The sequence below is a fragment of the Eumetopias jubatus genome, unplaced genomic scaffold, assembly GCF_037043125.1.
Source record: "Eumetopias jubatus isolate StellerSeaLion01/CBP00866 unplaced genomic scaffold, mEumJub1_p1.0 scaffold_12, whole genome shotgun sequence".
Lineage (NCBI taxonomy): Eukaryota > Metazoa > Chordata > Mammalia > Carnivora > Otariidae > Eumetopias > Eumetopias jubatus.
Window position 1 is genome coordinate 71,634,619 of NW_028274818.1, and position 15,712 is coordinate 71,650,330.

The window sequence follows — 15,712 nt, forward strand, 5'->3', positions numbered from 1 at the left end:
ACACTCCTGTGTAATGAGATCAGATAGGAGGTGGGCCAAGAGCTAAGAATAGGTTTGGGCATAGGCTTCTGGCTCAGGTGGGGGCATGCCAATGCCAGCCAGGAAGTAGCCCGCTGGAGCCAGAGAACAGGACAGGGACTGAAGCAGTGGGGGCCCAAGACCCAGGGTTCCAGGGAAGGAGCTGAGTCCAGCTCAGCTCATAAACAGAGCTGATAGGACAGGGCTCAGGGAAAGGGCAAGTATTGGGACCTGGGACATCGGCATCGGGGCCAGGGGTAAGCTCGGTGCTCAGAGGAAGACCCCACCTGGCCCCCATGGCCTTCCTGGTGGCTGGGACCATGCAGGTGGCCTTGCAGATGGCAGATGCTCTACAGAGTCTGGAAAGAGAGGTAGGGGGAGACGCTGCCTGGCCCCGCCCATTCCTGGCTCTCAGCTGAGCCCCACCCCAGCCTGAATGGCCTTGCCTCCCCAGGGGAAGTATGGCTTGCAGGGTCCAAGGGTGGCCCTGACACTCAGGAGCCCTGAGGTGTCAGCCTCTACAGTCACTGTCCTAGAGGGCGTGTTCCGGACCCTGGGCTTTGAGAGCTGCCAGAGGAGGGAGGCCTCTGTCCAGGTGAGTCCTCACCTGCCTCCCACCTCCACCCTCATTCCAACACCCACCCCTAGCCCCACCCTGGGGCCTCCCTGGACTCAGGCCCGGCTTTTGCTCTTGCCCTAGGGCTTCCTTGGGGAGCTGGCTGGGTTCCAGGAGCAGCTGGATGCCCTTGGGGGCCCTGTGGGCTGTGCCCTAGTGGCCTTGGTGGCCCCCAGTGGGCAGCTGAGGCAGCCCCAGCAGCTGGTCCGGGAGCTGAGCCGCTGTAGGGCCCTGTGGGGCTGCCCCAAAGTTTTCCTGCTGCTCTCAGTGCTGGGTGAGTTGGCTGGGCAGGGACACCAGTTGTGGGCTGTCGCAGAGCAGGGGTGGGGGTGGGCAGGAGGGCCAAGACCTCCCCTCCAGGCCAACGTGTGGTTTCTCCACCTAGCTGCCCCTGAGCCCGGAGCCTTCCTCACTGGCCTGAGCCAGCTCTGTGGCTGATATCCTCACTGGTCTCTGCTGCAGCTGCTGACGGAGGTGGGGGCTCCAGATGGGGGGGTCCCTGGGAGGGGGGCTGTGCCACTCACTTCCCCTGGCTCTGCTGTGCTCTCCTGAACCTGCTTGATAATTCGAGTCACTCACACGCCGCCCCATTCATTGTACAGATGACTCTTTATTGTCTGTGCATGAGGTATCAGCCTCGAGCTCTTGCCTCCCACGCCACCCGTGCCCCTCCTCACAACCCGCTCAAGATCCCCCAGACACTCCCAACTGCTTCTCAGCTCCATGCCTTTGCCCACGCCACTCCCTCTGGCTTGCCCTCCTGTTGTCCCAGACAGCCTCACACATTCCCTTCCAGTCTGTCAGTGATGCTCTTCCTTGAGCTCCCCGAGTCAGCACCTATACTTCTGCCCAGCCCCCTTCACACTCACACAGACCGTGACTGTCCCGTCAGACTGCAGGTCCCTGGAAGCCAGAGTGACGAACCGTCCAGTTCTGGTCTGGGCTCGAGGCCCAAAGGTCTCACTGGGCAGTTGGGTGGCCAGTGGTGACCCTGGAGGTGAAGGGTGGGCCCCTGCTCCACTCCACAGCTTTCCCCAGCCTGGTGCCCTCTGCAGGTGGTACCTACCCTGTGAACCTTCCCAGACAGTCCCCAACCTGCTCTAGGGGGCGCCCCAGCTCTGCACACACGGATCACTGGGTGGGGAGTGGTGTGGTTAATGGCATGGCCACTATCCACTTAAGGACATCCATGTCCAGGGAAGCCCATGACATTGAACCTGAACTAGGACACCTCCTTCGTGCCCTCCCCTTCTTTTGTCTGTCTTCTGCTTCCTTCATTCTGGCAGGGGACCCCAAAGAGACTGCAGTAGCCATGAGCTAGCCAGGCTGTTCCCTGAAGCCAGTGTCCTGTTCCCTCCCCAAACTGCACCCCTATGGAGCAGCCCCCTAGGGGTTCTCTGGTTCCACCCACCCCCCCCAGGTCTTCTACAGGACAGCCAAAGAGTCAGAGGCCACCTGCTGCCCAGTCCTCTGGAGCTCCTTGCGGGGCACTCTGTGCCTGAGGGATGTGGAACTCTGGGAGCACCAGGTGAGGGGAACGGGGTGGGGTGACAGCAGTTGAGAGGGGGAAGAGGCTCAGGGAGACCTGAGATGGGGGAACATGAGGAGCTGGGAGGTTCTCAGGCCACTCTGAATGCTCCTTAACTTGTCTGTAGCTGGAACCCAGCCCCAGCGCTGAGTATGACCTGTCCAGGACCAGAGCCGCTCTCCTCTTGTCTGTGATCGAAGGGCCGGCCTGGGGCCCAGCACGATGTGAAGGTGCTGGGGGGCCTGTGCCAGGCCCTGAGCTTCAAGACCACCCTAAGGACAGACCCTAACAGCCCAGGTGAGGTGAAGGCCAGAGCTCTGGTGGTGCTCTGAGGGAAGGCCAACCCCCCCACCCACCCACCCAGGACCCGAGCGACTCTCCAGGGCTTCTCACCCCATCTGGCTTCTGTCCTTTCTGCTGCATGCATGCAGAGCTCACCTCCCGGGCTCCTGCAGCCTCCTCCCCGCTGTTTCTCCACTCCTCTGCTCCAGGCCCCAGCTGGACCCTCCAGCTTTTCCTGGGAGGGTCTCAGCTCCCTTCCCAGACACATGTCAGCTCATTGCCCTCCCCTCACGCCTCTTCACTTTTCGGAGCGTTTTCCCTGCCCTGGCCAAAGGCCCAGCTGCAAGAGGCTGGACCACACGTCACCTCCAGTTAGGCCATGCCAGCTTTGCGGTAGGGGGGGTTAGAAAAAGGACTTCCTCTGTGGGCCTGAAGCTGGCAGGAGGTGGGAAGGAGGGTGGGCAGGGCCTGGACAAGCCTTCCTGGAGGACCACCAGGCACTGGGGAGGCCAAGACCCGGGCTCAGGCCTCAATCTCGTCCCCACCCCAGGCTTTCCAGGAGGAGATGGCCCAGTTCTGAGAGTGCCTAGACACCCACAGGGTCCCCGTGAGCTGTGCCCTTGTGGCCCTTATGGCCCATGGGGGCCACAGGGGCAGCCGCTGGGGGTGGACGGGCAGGAGGTCCAGCCAGAGGTGCTGGTGCAGGAGCTGAGCCGCTGCAGGGCACTGTGGGGCTGCCCCAAGATCTTCCTGCTTCAGGCTTGCTGTGGGGGTGAGTGGGCCCGCCCCCCGAAGGCCAGGTCAGGTCCTGGCCTCCCGCCTGCCTCCTCCTGCTCTTGCTTTGCACACACAGCCCTCAGCCTCCCAGGACTTGCTGTCCGCCTTCTCCAGGTGGGCCTCAGCGTTGGCACTTCGCTTGCGCTGTCTCCTAGCCTCTCCTAGAAGTCAGGTCCACTAACTTGAGCACTTCACCCTCAACACATGCCATTCCGTGCTCTGAGTGCTTCCAGCCTGGCAGGCCTGCCCTGGAGTTCTGGGGGCTGGGCTGTGGACCCCTGGGGGCACCCCTAGGTATCTGCTGAGCAAAAGGATCTGCGTATCCCCCCACCCTTCCAGGGCAGAGGGACGCCAGTGTGGGGCCCAGAGCTCTCCCCTTGTTCTGGCGCTGGCTGTGGGCATCACCAACCACCCAGATGTTGATGTCCTCCAGATCTATGCTGATGCCCAAGGTGGGTGTGCTTTCCTTCTGGAGCCTGGGCTTGGGCAGGACTGGTGGGAGAGCTGTCCGCTGTGCCTTTCCGGGGCTCTGACCTGGGGTCCTGCTGGGGTCTTTGCCAAGAGGATGGGAAGGAAAACCTTCCTAAACTGCAAGGGCCTTTGAAAATCGAGGGCTTCTGCCCCTACGTGAGCCTCAAAATCACCCTTGGAGGCAGGAAGGTGAGATAGCTTTTCTAAGGTCACCCAGCCGGTAGGTGGCAGAGCTGAGATTTGAGTTTTGATTTGCCTTTTCTGCCCTGGGCTCATTCCACTGACTGCCCTGTGTGCTCTTGAGTCAGACTTGGGGGGACCCCTGGGGCTGGTAGAGTCCCAGGATGCTGGGTAAATGCAGTTGATTCTTCTTTCAGGCAGCTCCTCCGGGGGCCCCACTCTGGGGAACTCTGACCAAGCGGACATCCTGATGGTCTATGCACCTGCCGAGGGTAAGGCAACGGGTCATCAGGAGAGCCTGCTACACAGGGCCCTGCATCCTGGCTGGACATGCATGCCAAGTGCCTGGAGTGGCTTTAGGGGAGCCAGGGCTGGGCAGGTGGGGCACAGGGGCATCAGCTCAGTTGCAGTTAAGCCATCCTCCTTTCATATTTATGATTTATAATAATAGTAACGACAGTGAGCTCACAATGAGGGCTGACTGTGCCAAGCGCTGTAAATTCCGTGAGGGATATGCCTCAGGCCCCCGCTCAGGGCCCGGCCGGCACAGGGTAGGTTCGCAGTGAAATGTGTGTTCCATATTCGGTCGAATTATATATTCACCCCACAAATATCAAGCAACAAGTTGTTCCAGAAGCCAGAAGTTCCTGCTCTTTGCACCATTCCCTTGCTTGACCCCTGGGGTCTTGTCTGTTTGCACGCCCATTTCTACCAACAAAGAGCCCCTGGGGGTTGGAAGGCAGCAGGTGGGGGGGCGGGGGGCGGGGGCGCAAGCCTGACACTCTGACCCTGGTCCTCTGGCCTAGGCTGTGTAGCCTATCAGGATGATGAGAAGGGCTCAGACTTTATCCAGACTCTGGTGGAGGTCCTCTGAGCTGACCCCAGCGGGAGAGCTCCTGGAGCTGCTGACTGAGGTGTGTTGGGGTTAGGGGCAGAGATGTGGGGAGAGGGGCTGGATTCATCCTTCTCTCCAGCCCTGGTGTTCTGATCGCCTCCCAGACACAGGGCGCCTGGGGCTGGCCAATGAGAGCCACAGAAGTTACTAGCCCGGTATACTCACTGCCACGTGGAGGAGGCCACCGCCCACCGCGCAGGGCCCCTGGGGGTTGCAGTCGGGAACAGAGTGAACCAGCAGGGGCTGTGGGCCACAGGCTTCAGAGTAAGAGTGGGTGGGGTGCCCCTGGTCCCTGCAGGAGGATGTGATTGGCTTGTTTGAATAATTTTCCAGGCTGGCAGGGAATTGAAGCCCCTCAGACTGAGGACAAGCTGAGGGTGGGGGAACCAGCTGGGTGGGGAGCCTTTCCTGCCGTGTGGGGGGGCACATCTGACAGGGGCAGGGGGCTCACGGTTAGGCCTCTGAGGCCCCGTGAGGGCCCACGATGGCAAGGCAGCACTTGAAATTTTAGGGCTTCCCACCCACGGGGCGCCAGGCTGGGTGCCAAGGGACCCGGGAGTCCTGGGCGCAGGCTGAGTGTGGTCCTCGCGGGTCAACCGACGGGTGTGTGAACTGGAGGTGTTGGGTCCCGACTGCTAGGAGCGCCGCAAGGCCTGCCTGGAGACCCGCGGCTCGCTGAGGCGCCGGCTCTGCCTGCAGGCCTGACTGCGCCCGCTGCCGCCCGGGGGGTGCCGCCCGGGGGGTGCCGCCCGCGGGTGCCACGGCCCAGCGCCGCCGCTTCCATCCCCTCTCTGGGTTCTTCTTCTGTAAATGGGCGCAGCAGCGCGGGCGCGGGGCTCGGGGGGCGTGCAATAAAGGTCTGTGGACGATCAATGTGCCCGTGAACAGTGCCTGCCCTCAGAGAGGTGACAGAGTGAGGGAGTGCTGGCCAAGTGCGTGGCACTCCGCAAGGGTGCATTTGTGCTCCCGGGAGCCGGAGGCTGGGCCTTCCCGCCGGCGGAGGGGCCGAGGAACCCTGCACGGCCTTAGGCTGGGCTGGATGTCCGAGAGGGGGCAGCCGGGGCCCACATCGCTGTCTCGGCTCGCGCACTCCGCCGGCGCCCGGCGCTGGGGCCGTGGGAGCGCAGGAGATGCGGTCGCGGCCTTCACGCCCGTCAGAGTCCAGTCTGGGACCACAAGACTGGACAGAGCCCTGCAGGCTCATCGGTGCTGTGATGCGGAAGGCACGCGGGCTGCGGGAAAAGTGGGCAGCCCCTCCCCCAACGCGCTCCGGGGCCACGTGGGGGAAGAGCTCCCAAGCCGCCAGTCAGGGTAGGAGCCCGCGCGGCCTCACCGGGGCTCGAACTCGGGGTACAGTTCGTTAGGGCGGTCGTCGCCGAGCCGCCGGGGCTCATTGCCGTGCGTGGCCCGGGCTCGCAGCCCTACTCACACAGGGCCCGAGGGGCGGAGCGCCTCGCCGGTAGGAGCATGCGCATTTCGGCGCACCACGCAGGCGCCTGGACCAGCTTTATGAGAGAAGCTGTGGAACCGCCATCGGTGGGGCCGCGTGGCCTAATGGATAAGGCGTCTGATTCCGGATCAGAAGATTGAGGGTTCGAGTCCCTTCGTGGTCGCTGCAGCGTTTGTTTTCCTCCCTCGGCTTTAAATTTTCCCTCCGTCGGGACTGCGCCCTTCGCGGAACCTTAGGAGGCTTGGGCGGTGCCCCCCCGCGCGCCGCCCCGCCTCGCCCTGCGGCACCCGGGAACCCGCCCAGCCCCTGCCGGCGCGGAGCTCGGGAGCTAGGGCCTGGTCCGCACCCCCAGCGGCCCCGAGGGCGCTGCGGGGCCCAACGCAGGCCAGAACCTGAAACCACCCGCAGCGAGTCGAGGAGCCTCAGATGAGGCCAATGTAGTTCAGTCGACCAGAGCTGTGACAGACGAGGGGAGAGGTTGGATTGTTGCAGGGGGGCGGGGGAAGTTGTCCCAAGGGGGTCGGAGCACAGGTGCATTTCAAAATATAATGGATTATTGTGATAAAAAAAAATCGGAAATAGTGGTGACGGATGATATTGTGCATGTAACTGATGCCACTGAATCGTACACCTAAAAACGGCTTAATTGGCCAATTTAACGTTATATATAAATATTTTTTTACCATAATAAAAAGTGTTTAAAAAATCGAATAGATTATTTTGATTTCTTGCGATGATAGCATACCTGAATGACTTGTGTGAATGTATATTTAAAAGTTTAAATATAAAGAATATGTCCAGGATTGGGTCATTTTACCTGGGGAAAAAATGTCTTTACCTGCGGAACCGAGTTCTCTCCAATGGATTGTGGCTAAGCCAGGTGACCTAGGTGATGTAACCCCCTCCCACCCGGTGACTGCCAGGGCAGTGGCAGCTGGAGCCCTCATTGGAGAAGGTGGGCGCAGGTGTCCTGGGATCCTATGGGGTGTTACTTTATCGTTTTTGTGATGCTTCAGCGGTTTGAAATTCATTAAGTTGAACATTTTGGAGATGGGAAGAACACCCATCCTCTGGTGGGAAAGCTATGGATGGGTTCTCTGACAAGTGAGAGTCTCGTATTCCACCGACACAGCTAGCCTGAGGTATTGCGGAGGGCGCTTAGGACAAAGACCTCAGGCCACTGGGCTGTTAAAAACCGCAGAGCCCTGGACCCAGGTAACACCTCCTGTCTACGGGGCAGTGCAGGGAGGAGGACAAAGACAGGGATGGCACTTTTCCCAATCGCCGGGCTGGTACCCCTCTTCTCTCCTCTCCCACATTTTGCATAGCCAACTCCTCTCGCTAGCAGTTATCACTGGACCCAGATTCTCCTACAAGAAGGGAAGGGCTCGCGCAGGATTTGATCCCCAGGCTTCTCGCACCCTAAGCGAGGATCACACCCAAGTCCTACGAACTGAGCGACACCTGTGGTCCCAGTTCTTTTGGGCTCCATCAGCGTGTGCGCCGTCTCTCCGGGGTCCGAGGATGCTCCAGCCGCTGGCCAGGTTGGGTGGTGACAGGCCGGGGGGAGGCCGGGATGGAGCTGGGAATCCGTGTGTAACTGGCAGGAACCACAGGGAGGTGATGGAGAGACTGGTCTAGGACCATTGCAAAATAGCTATTGTCGGCCCCGGTGGCCTAATGGATAAGGCATTGGCCTCCTAAGCCAGGGATTGTGGGTTCGAGTCCCACCCGGGGTACACAGGGTTAAGTTTTAGACCTCTTCCAAGGAAAAAATGAAATGCTTCCCTAGGGGAGGAAGCCAAGTTAAGGGTTCCTGGAGGTTATCCAGACGAAGTCCTAAGCTAGCTAGTAAATTGGTTGCGACTGTATTTTCTAAGAAGGGGTGCACGTTTCCAGCTTTCAGAAAGGAATACTGGTGTTATTCACTTTTTAAAAATAACCATCCATTCTACTTGATATAAAGGAATAATTGTTCATTTTTCCAGGTGTATTAATTTAATTGTGTTTCTATATATTTTTTATAAACAGACTCAAGGCAAGTATTTAGAGATTAAATTCTATGACAACTGTTTTGCTTTAAAACAATGGGCTGAGTGCTGACAATGGTTATTAATGCAGTATTGTATACTTACAAGTATGCTTTGAGAGGAGATCTGAAATGTTCTCACCACACACACAGAAAAGGTAACTATGTGAAGGGATGGATGTGTTAACTTGACGGTAGTAAATATTTCACAAATGTATATGTGTATCAAATCATCACATTGTGCACCTTCAATATATACCATTTTTATTTGTCAATTATCTCTCAATAAAGCTGGGAAAACATAATGGGTTGATTGGAGGTATGGACAAAACAAGGTTATCGGTCAGTTGGCTTAAGCTGGGAGACATGAGGATACATTATACTATTTCTCTGCTTTAGTGCGTGTTTCAAGTAGTCCATAATAAAGTTTTCTCTTTTGTTAATCCATGCAATCCCTGTCTTCATCCTGGAGGTAAAAATCTCCCAAACTGCAGGACATGGTGTAGAGTAAAATCAGAAACCTCCTATGCCACATGCCCATAGAAGGGAAGACCACTGGAGCTTTGTCATATACACATATAAAAATCTAGTTCTTTTTTGCCTTTAAAAACCATGAATGAGACTCTTCTGTTCCTCTGGCTCTGGTCTTACTTCTCCCACTTTCCCAAATATCCGGGACCCCGTTATTCCCCCTGGAATGAAGAATGTCATCTCAATGCAGTGTCTCCCACCATCGTGGAAGGAGACTGGGGGACCACAGAGCTACCCAGGGATGCTGGTGCTTCCCTCGCCAATGTTTCTCAATGCCTTATTGAAAGGGAATGTCCTCTGGGCGCTGTCAGTGTGTGGTGGGTGTCCACAGCCCCATCTCACTAAGTCTTTGGCTTCCTTTTTCTACTTGATGCCAGGGACATTCTCACATCTCAGTCTCATTAAACATAGGCTACCACTGAGTTCAACGCTTAGCCAACCAACCAAGAAACCTGGCAGAACCACATTCAGCAGCACAAAATAACACGTTAAGTACAGGCTTTCTGGGAAGTGCTCCCAGATCAATAAATTCACCAGATGCACAATCATATCTCATCCTCCTTACTCCAGCACCCTTAGGTTCATTCCCACATGTATCTCCTCGGTCTCTACTGGTATAAAGGAGCACCCCCTGCAATTCTTTGGGTGAATAAGCTATTTCTGCTGGGTCAGCCTTTGTACTCACTGCCTACAGCATGCTGATCTGGCTGAAGTCATGGGGCCGGTACTAACAAGGGTGGTTGGTGTGGGCTTTGTGGAGCACTTGCATCCCCTTGGAAGACAAGTGCTCCAGGTGAGATTATTATAGGACATTCAAACACGGGAAGGCTCCTTTCCACAGATTCCAGACTGATTCTGCCGGCAAGGAAGCTCAGGAATTCGGGATTCTCAACTTTGTCTGAGCCCACCCAGAGGGCTCCCTGTCTTTGACCCCACTCCTTCATAATCATTGCCATTTCTTTCACATGAAAGATCCCCTGAGGCTGTGAACTCAACTTCCATGTCATTCCATAACATGTGTAATTCAGGGATGGGTTTGATCTTTAGCAATATCAGCCTTGCAACTATAGGATTATTTTATGGCAGCCATGAAATGTCCCTGGGCTTCTTTTTTTTTTAATTTAATTTAATTTTATTATGTTATGTTAGTCACCATACAGTACATCATTAGTATTTGATGTAGTGTTCCATGATTCATTGTTTATGTATAAGACCCAGTGCTCCATGCAATACGTGCCCTCCTTAATACCCATCACTGGGCTCACCCAACCCCCCACCCCTGTCCCTGGGCTTCTGAACAAGACTTGCCTTTCCATTTCTTTGCGTTGTCTTCAGTTTCTTCCATCAGAGTTTCACAGTTTGCTGGGCACAGGTCTTTCACCTCCTTGGTTAGGCTGTTGTTGAGCATCTTTAACGCTCTGAGACAAAAGAATGACATGCTTGTGTTGACTACCAATTCAAAGCACAATGGCAGCCGCAAAAGCAGCCCACATGTCCTTCAGCTGAAGGGTTAATGAAGCTGAAGGCCAGGCTTGGGGCCTCCGTGTCAAAGTAGCAGATGCTGAGAAAAAGTTGAATTCTCACCCTGGGCAAATCTCTTAGGCCAAAGTCAGGGTGCTGAGAGGGAAGAAGTGGGACCCAGAAACTTGGAATGGGGCTAGCTGGGCAATGTATGGAGGCTCAAACTCTCTGGGCCTGCAGATGTGGCCCAGGTCTCCACCCCCCTTGCCTGAAGGCTGGGAAGAGCCTCAGATGAGGCAGAAACTTAGGAGATAATGTTTCATCTCTTCAGGATTCTACTCCTCCTTCAGGCCACCAGGCCGAATACTGGGGTTCCATCTCAACTGAGAAATTATGGGCACGGCTCAGGAGGAGGGGACCTCTAAACCGAGCACCGTACTACCTGGGTAACGTGTCAGCAGTAAGGTGTCCTGGATCAGGGTGGGGAGAATAAAAAGCTGGAAAAGGGAAAGATGATCTGTATGGGACTCTTCCTTGACACAAGTCTTAACACCCTGGCAAGGGTCCCTCCGCCTGGTTATGATACTCAGCTGGTACGGCTTCCTGAAATGAAGTAGAGTTTTGAGAAATGCCACAGCAAACTGTGAAGAAAGGAATCCGAAGGGACAGAGACACAGGCACACTAGAGTGGTCCTACATCATCAGGGCAAAAACCCGCTGCTGACTGCGTATCTTGGCAGTGCCTGGAGGAAATGCCATTTACCAAGGAAATAACACATGCACAGTGGAGGGGAGGAACCAGCATCTTTGAGAAGCTTGGGAGTGACTGTTGGCTCGTCCGGCAGGTACTGTGATATACCCAGAGTAGAAGGTAAGCTTGTGTACCTTGCATCCCCTGTTATTAAGAAAGAAGCCTAGCACAAAGTAGGACCCCATGATGGTTAATTTATGTCAATTTGGCCAGGCTCTGGTGCCCAAATGTTTGGTAAAACACGAGTCTAAATGTTGCTGTAAAGGTATTTTTTTTTTTTTTTGATGCAATTAACATTTAAATCAGTAGACTTGAGTGAAGCACATTACCTTCCACAATGTGGGTGTGCCTCATCCAATCCGTTGAAGGTCTCAGGAGCAAAGACGCTCCCCAGGAGGAAGAAAGGCTACCTCTGAGGCCTTCTGACTCAAGACTGCAATATCTACTTTTGCTGGAATTTCCAGTGGCCACCCTGTGAGCCAATTCTTTAAAATCAATCCAAACATCTCTCTGTCTCTTCTATCTTTTCTATGTTCTGTTTCCCTGGAGAACTCTTATAAATATAGTCTCTCTCTCTTTTAAAGATTTATCTATTTATTTGAGAGAGAGAAAGCACAATCGAGAGTGAGCAGTGGGGAGCGGCAGAGGGAGAGGGAGTCCCAAGCGGATTCCACACTCAGCACAGAGCCCAAGGTGGGGTTTCCATCTCAAAACCCTGAGATCATGACCTGAGCTGAAACCAGTCAGTCGCTTAACTGAGTGAGCCACCCAGGGCCCCCAGTACAGTCTTTTTTGGATGGGTGGGTGCCCTGGCACAGCCACCAAGAGGTACCGGCAGCTGCCTCCTCACTCCGTAGCCCCCCAACCCCATGGAAGCGTGAATTTTCTGACATGGAGCCAGGACCTATAGAGGCTGCCTGCTAGAGCAGCAGGGATACCTGGAGGAATGGACCCCTGGAAACCCAGATTACCCAGACAAACTGACATCCTGACTCACGGATGCCAAGCCTCAGGATCCGGGTCGCTAACCCTTTGGGCTTTCTTACCCTTCCACAGAAATGAACCCCACAGTTCCCTCTCTGCTTGCTTCTCAACGAGTGGACACACTAACTTGTACTCAGAGTATCCCACGATTTCTAATTTTCTTTCTACTTTAGAAAGGGGAGAGGAGCTGGGACATGGCGAGACTGCCTCTTCTCTGCCCACCAGGGAGGGAAGCTTGGGTGGGGGCACAGTATTGGAGAAGGTGAGGGTGGGGGAGGGGGAGCACCCCTTGATACAGATGGGGCCCCGCGTAGGTCCCCAATCAGGGCCAGAGTTGATGAGGTTCCACCTTTAGCTGAAAATCCACTCCAAGTCTGCTGTAGCTCTCCTCCAGCCTGTAGAGTTGAGACTTAACAGCGTAAGTTAGTGGGTTTGAGTCCTATGTTGGGTGATATTCTTGGATTGGCCTGGTTAGCCCCTGCCCAGATCTTGCCAATTTTAAGGAAGTTCCTAGAAGGGGAACTCTTCAGAGAGGCTTCTGACCACTGTGTGTATTGTACCTGGAACTTTTGCATAAATTTCAAATTTTTAAAATTACAAAATACTTATAATGGAACATAAACAATGGAAGCAAGTTGCCTTGGTGAGATTTGAGGTTGGCTCTCCGGGTCCTGGCCTCCCTGGACCAGGGACAGATTCCCCTTTGTAAAGGTTCTAGTTTATACAGACCCAGTCACCTGTTTAGTCCTAGGATCATCGGGACAAAAGCCACGCCCAACGTGGGGCTCGAACCCACGACCCTGAGATTAAGAGTCTCATGCTCTACCGACTGAGCTAGCCGGGCACGTGTGGGGCAGTGCCGCTGCGCAGGCTAACTGGGGTACTCCGGAACTTTGCTGTCCTGAAACCGGTTAAGGACAGGTCCCGGATCCTGTGCGCTGCCTGCCCGGCACTGCAACACTGAATTCGCGGTCCTTTCTGCAAGGAGCAAGGGGGCCACCAGGCCACTGTCTGCTGTCCTGTCCTGTCCGTGGGTCTGTGTGGCCCAGCGGCTCGGGGGAGCCAGAAAGTCTGGGACGAGGGCGTGCGGCTGAGCGTCACTGGAGCTGGCTGGTAAGGAACGCGGTGTGATCCTTGATCAGGATGTGAGAGGTGCCAGCTTCCGACCACGGAGGATCCCTCACTTTCAAGCTGTCCCCCCTTTTTAGTGGACAGCAAGAAGCGAATCAGTAAGACTCCAGGGCCTGGCCCCGGGGACAAGCCGGGAAAACCTTCCTCCCCAGGTGGGTGCTGGACCCCTTGTGAGCGCAAGGGGAAGAAGCGAGAGCGTAAAAGTTTGGAGCGTTCGTGCAGCTGCCCGTTTAGGAAGAAGTGAGCCCCGACCCCAGTTCGGACCCCTGCATCGGCGTTCCACAGCTGGGAGGGGCTTCTGGGGCGGAGTCCAGGTCAAGGGGGGGCTCGACTGAGGACAGGAGCCCTGGGGTCCTTCCCCGAGATGGAGGCTCGGCCGAGCTGGCCGGTTGGGAGGCAGCAGAGCCTCATTCTCTGGGCCCTGGACTTGGGTCCCACGTTGGGGAAATTTCTGGGCTGGGGTCCACCATGAGAGACCTCCCTGTTCACCCGGGCCACACAGACTCCCTCCGCAGTTGTCACCTGCCGCCTCCTCTGGTTGCTTGGGTGGCCCTCGGCAGGGGCGGGGCCATCGTGCTCTTGCGGGCGGGGGCCGGGGGCCTGAGGGTCTGGGGCCAAATGGGCCGGCGCTCTCCCTCCCCCCAGGTCCTCGCTGCACTGCACCCCCGTCCCCTTCTGGAACTGAAACCGAAACCTCCCTCCGTGCACCTTCCCGAGGGATCAGGAAGCCAGGACTCATGGGGATGGGAGTGCCGAGCCCAGGGCACAGGCCTCCAAGGACAAGCGTTAACAGAACACCCTCAAGGTGGCTCGTTGGTCTAGGGGTATGATTCTCGCTTTGGGTGCGAGAGGTCCCGGGTTCAAATCCCGGACGAGCCCTCCTTTTGGACCGGTGCGTGAAAGCGCGGGAGGTCCTGGGCGAAAGGAAACTTGGGTCCCCCACGGGCAAGTCAGTCTTCCTCTCCGAGAGCAGGAGACCTGGTGTCTGTGCGAGCCTCAGGTGACTCCAGCCGAGGGGTGACCACCCAACTTCCTCTGGATACTTTTTTTTTTTTTTTTTTTGCTTTGGGGTGTAAAAGGTCGTTTGCAAACATCTTTTTCCTTGAGAAGCTACCAGAAGGACCTTCCACAGACGAAGGAAGTAAACCAGAGTGGAAATTGGGCATGGGAAAGGACTCGGCCTTAGTGTTGGGGCCAAGAAGGGCGCAGGGTCCCCCAAGGCACCCCAGCCCCGCTGGAAGAACAGCAGTGTTTCCAGAGGTTTTATTACTACTGAAGTGTGGTGAGCCCAGCAGATGCAGCCATTGAAAAAATGGCTTGTGACTCACAGCTTTCAAGCAGAGGGGCATGCCTGGCCCGGGTTGGGGAGTGGTGTGGATAACTTCAGCTGCTTCTGGAACATAGAAAGGCTCTGTCCCTAGTTGTCTGTTTCCTGGCCTTGGGGTGGCCCTGGCAGGTGGATAGTAACCCCCAGTGTGAGAGCCTGCTGAAAGAGGTGATTGGGGCCTGTGGACTCTGGAATGGTTGGTTTGCATTTGAAATGCCCTGTTGAGGAGGATTTGCTATCTCTCAGAATTGGCCAACCGTGGGAAGGAAAATCCCTCCAGGGTCAGCGAGGCTCTGATGTCAAGGTATCAGAGTATAGAAAATAAAAGACGTGGTTAATATGGACAGGGCCGGAGGCCTTGGTGGAAATTTCAGGGGCCCGCAGTCTGGGAAGAGCTTCCTGATCTCAATCCCAGAGTCAAATCCGGCCTGGGGATTATGGCACAGAGCCCTTACCAGGTGAGCCGCAGTAGAGGCAGAGTTCGCTGCATGTGCAGACCGGTGGGGTCTCCTTTCTGACCCTGGTTTCTTCACTTAAGCCCAGGGTGGCACCCCTCTTATGCCTCCTGATTCTGGAGTCCCTGAAGGGAGCAGGTCTGCACAGACCCTGGGGCCCAGTGGGACGCCAGGGGAGGCCTCTCCAGACCTGAGGCCTGGTGGAGGTAACGGGGTAATCAAGCTCCCTGGCCAGCACTTTCTTCTACTGTGGCCAGAACGCTTTAAGACTCCCATCCCGTAAGGGGAAACCACTACCCCCTCACCAGCAGGATGGTTCCTCTCCAAAATCCTCTTCTGAATCGACAGCATCCCTCCCTCGGAGTCTGCTCCCCATCTTTACATCCAGCCCTGGATTTAGCCTTTTTTTTTTAAGATTTTATTTATTTATTTTAGAGAGAGCACGGGGAGGAGCAGAGGGAGAGAGAGACAAGGAGACTGGCTTCCCCCTGAGTGCAGAGCCTGATGCGAAGGCTTGGTTCTAAGACTCCGAGATCACTACCCGAGTGGAAACCAAGAGTTGCATGCTCAACTTACTGAGCCACCCAGGCACCCCTTTCCCCGGATTTAGTTTTAGCTGGGGTTCAGCAGAGGAAGGTCTCTGTGGAGGAGAGCACATTCTCCCTTCTGCTTCAAATCCCCAAGGAGCCCACAGTTGGCTTTTTCCAGTCGTTTCAAGGCATGAATGGAGTCCCCAACAGAGCTGAAGTGGGGTCTGGACCTGTGTGGATGGACCAGAGACAGGCCCAGTGTGCAGCAGACCCAGATCCCAGCTGGACCTGAGTGG

The 15,712-nt window shown here is 56.0% G+C and overlaps 4 non-coding genes and 1 pseudogene across 4 annotated transcripts; 4 read left to right on the plus strand and 1 right to left on the minus strand.

Moving 5' to 3' along the window:
- The first annotated feature begins 314 nt into the window (after positions 1 to 314).
- Positions 315 to 5,472, plus strand: LOC148162830 (uncharacterized; annotated as a pseudogene).
- Positions 5,473 to 6,307: 835 nt separating this feature from the next.
- TRNAR-CCG (transfer RNA arginine (anticodon CCG)) lies at positions 6,308 to 6,380 on the plus strand. The gene has a single exon. It is a non-coding gene; the product is annotated as a tRNA-Arg (tRNA).
- Positions 6,381 to 7,883: 1,503 nt separating this feature from the next.
- Positions 7,884 to 7,956, plus strand: TRNAR-CCU (transfer RNA arginine (anticodon CCU)). The gene has a single exon. It is a non-coding gene; the product is annotated as a tRNA-Arg (tRNA).
- A 4,788-nt stretch (positions 7,957 to 12,744) lies between these two features.
- Positions 12,745 to 12,817, minus strand: TRNAK-CUU (transfer RNA lysine (anticodon CUU)). Its single transcript has one exon. It is a non-coding gene; the product is annotated as a tRNA-Lys (tRNA).
- A 1,094-nt stretch (positions 12,818 to 13,911) lies between these two features.
- Positions 13,912 to 13,983, plus strand: TRNAP-UGG (transfer RNA proline (anticodon UGG)). Its single transcript has one exon. It is a non-coding gene; the product is annotated as a tRNA-Pro (tRNA).
- The last annotated feature ends 1,729 nt before the right edge of the window (positions 13,984 to 15,712 follow it).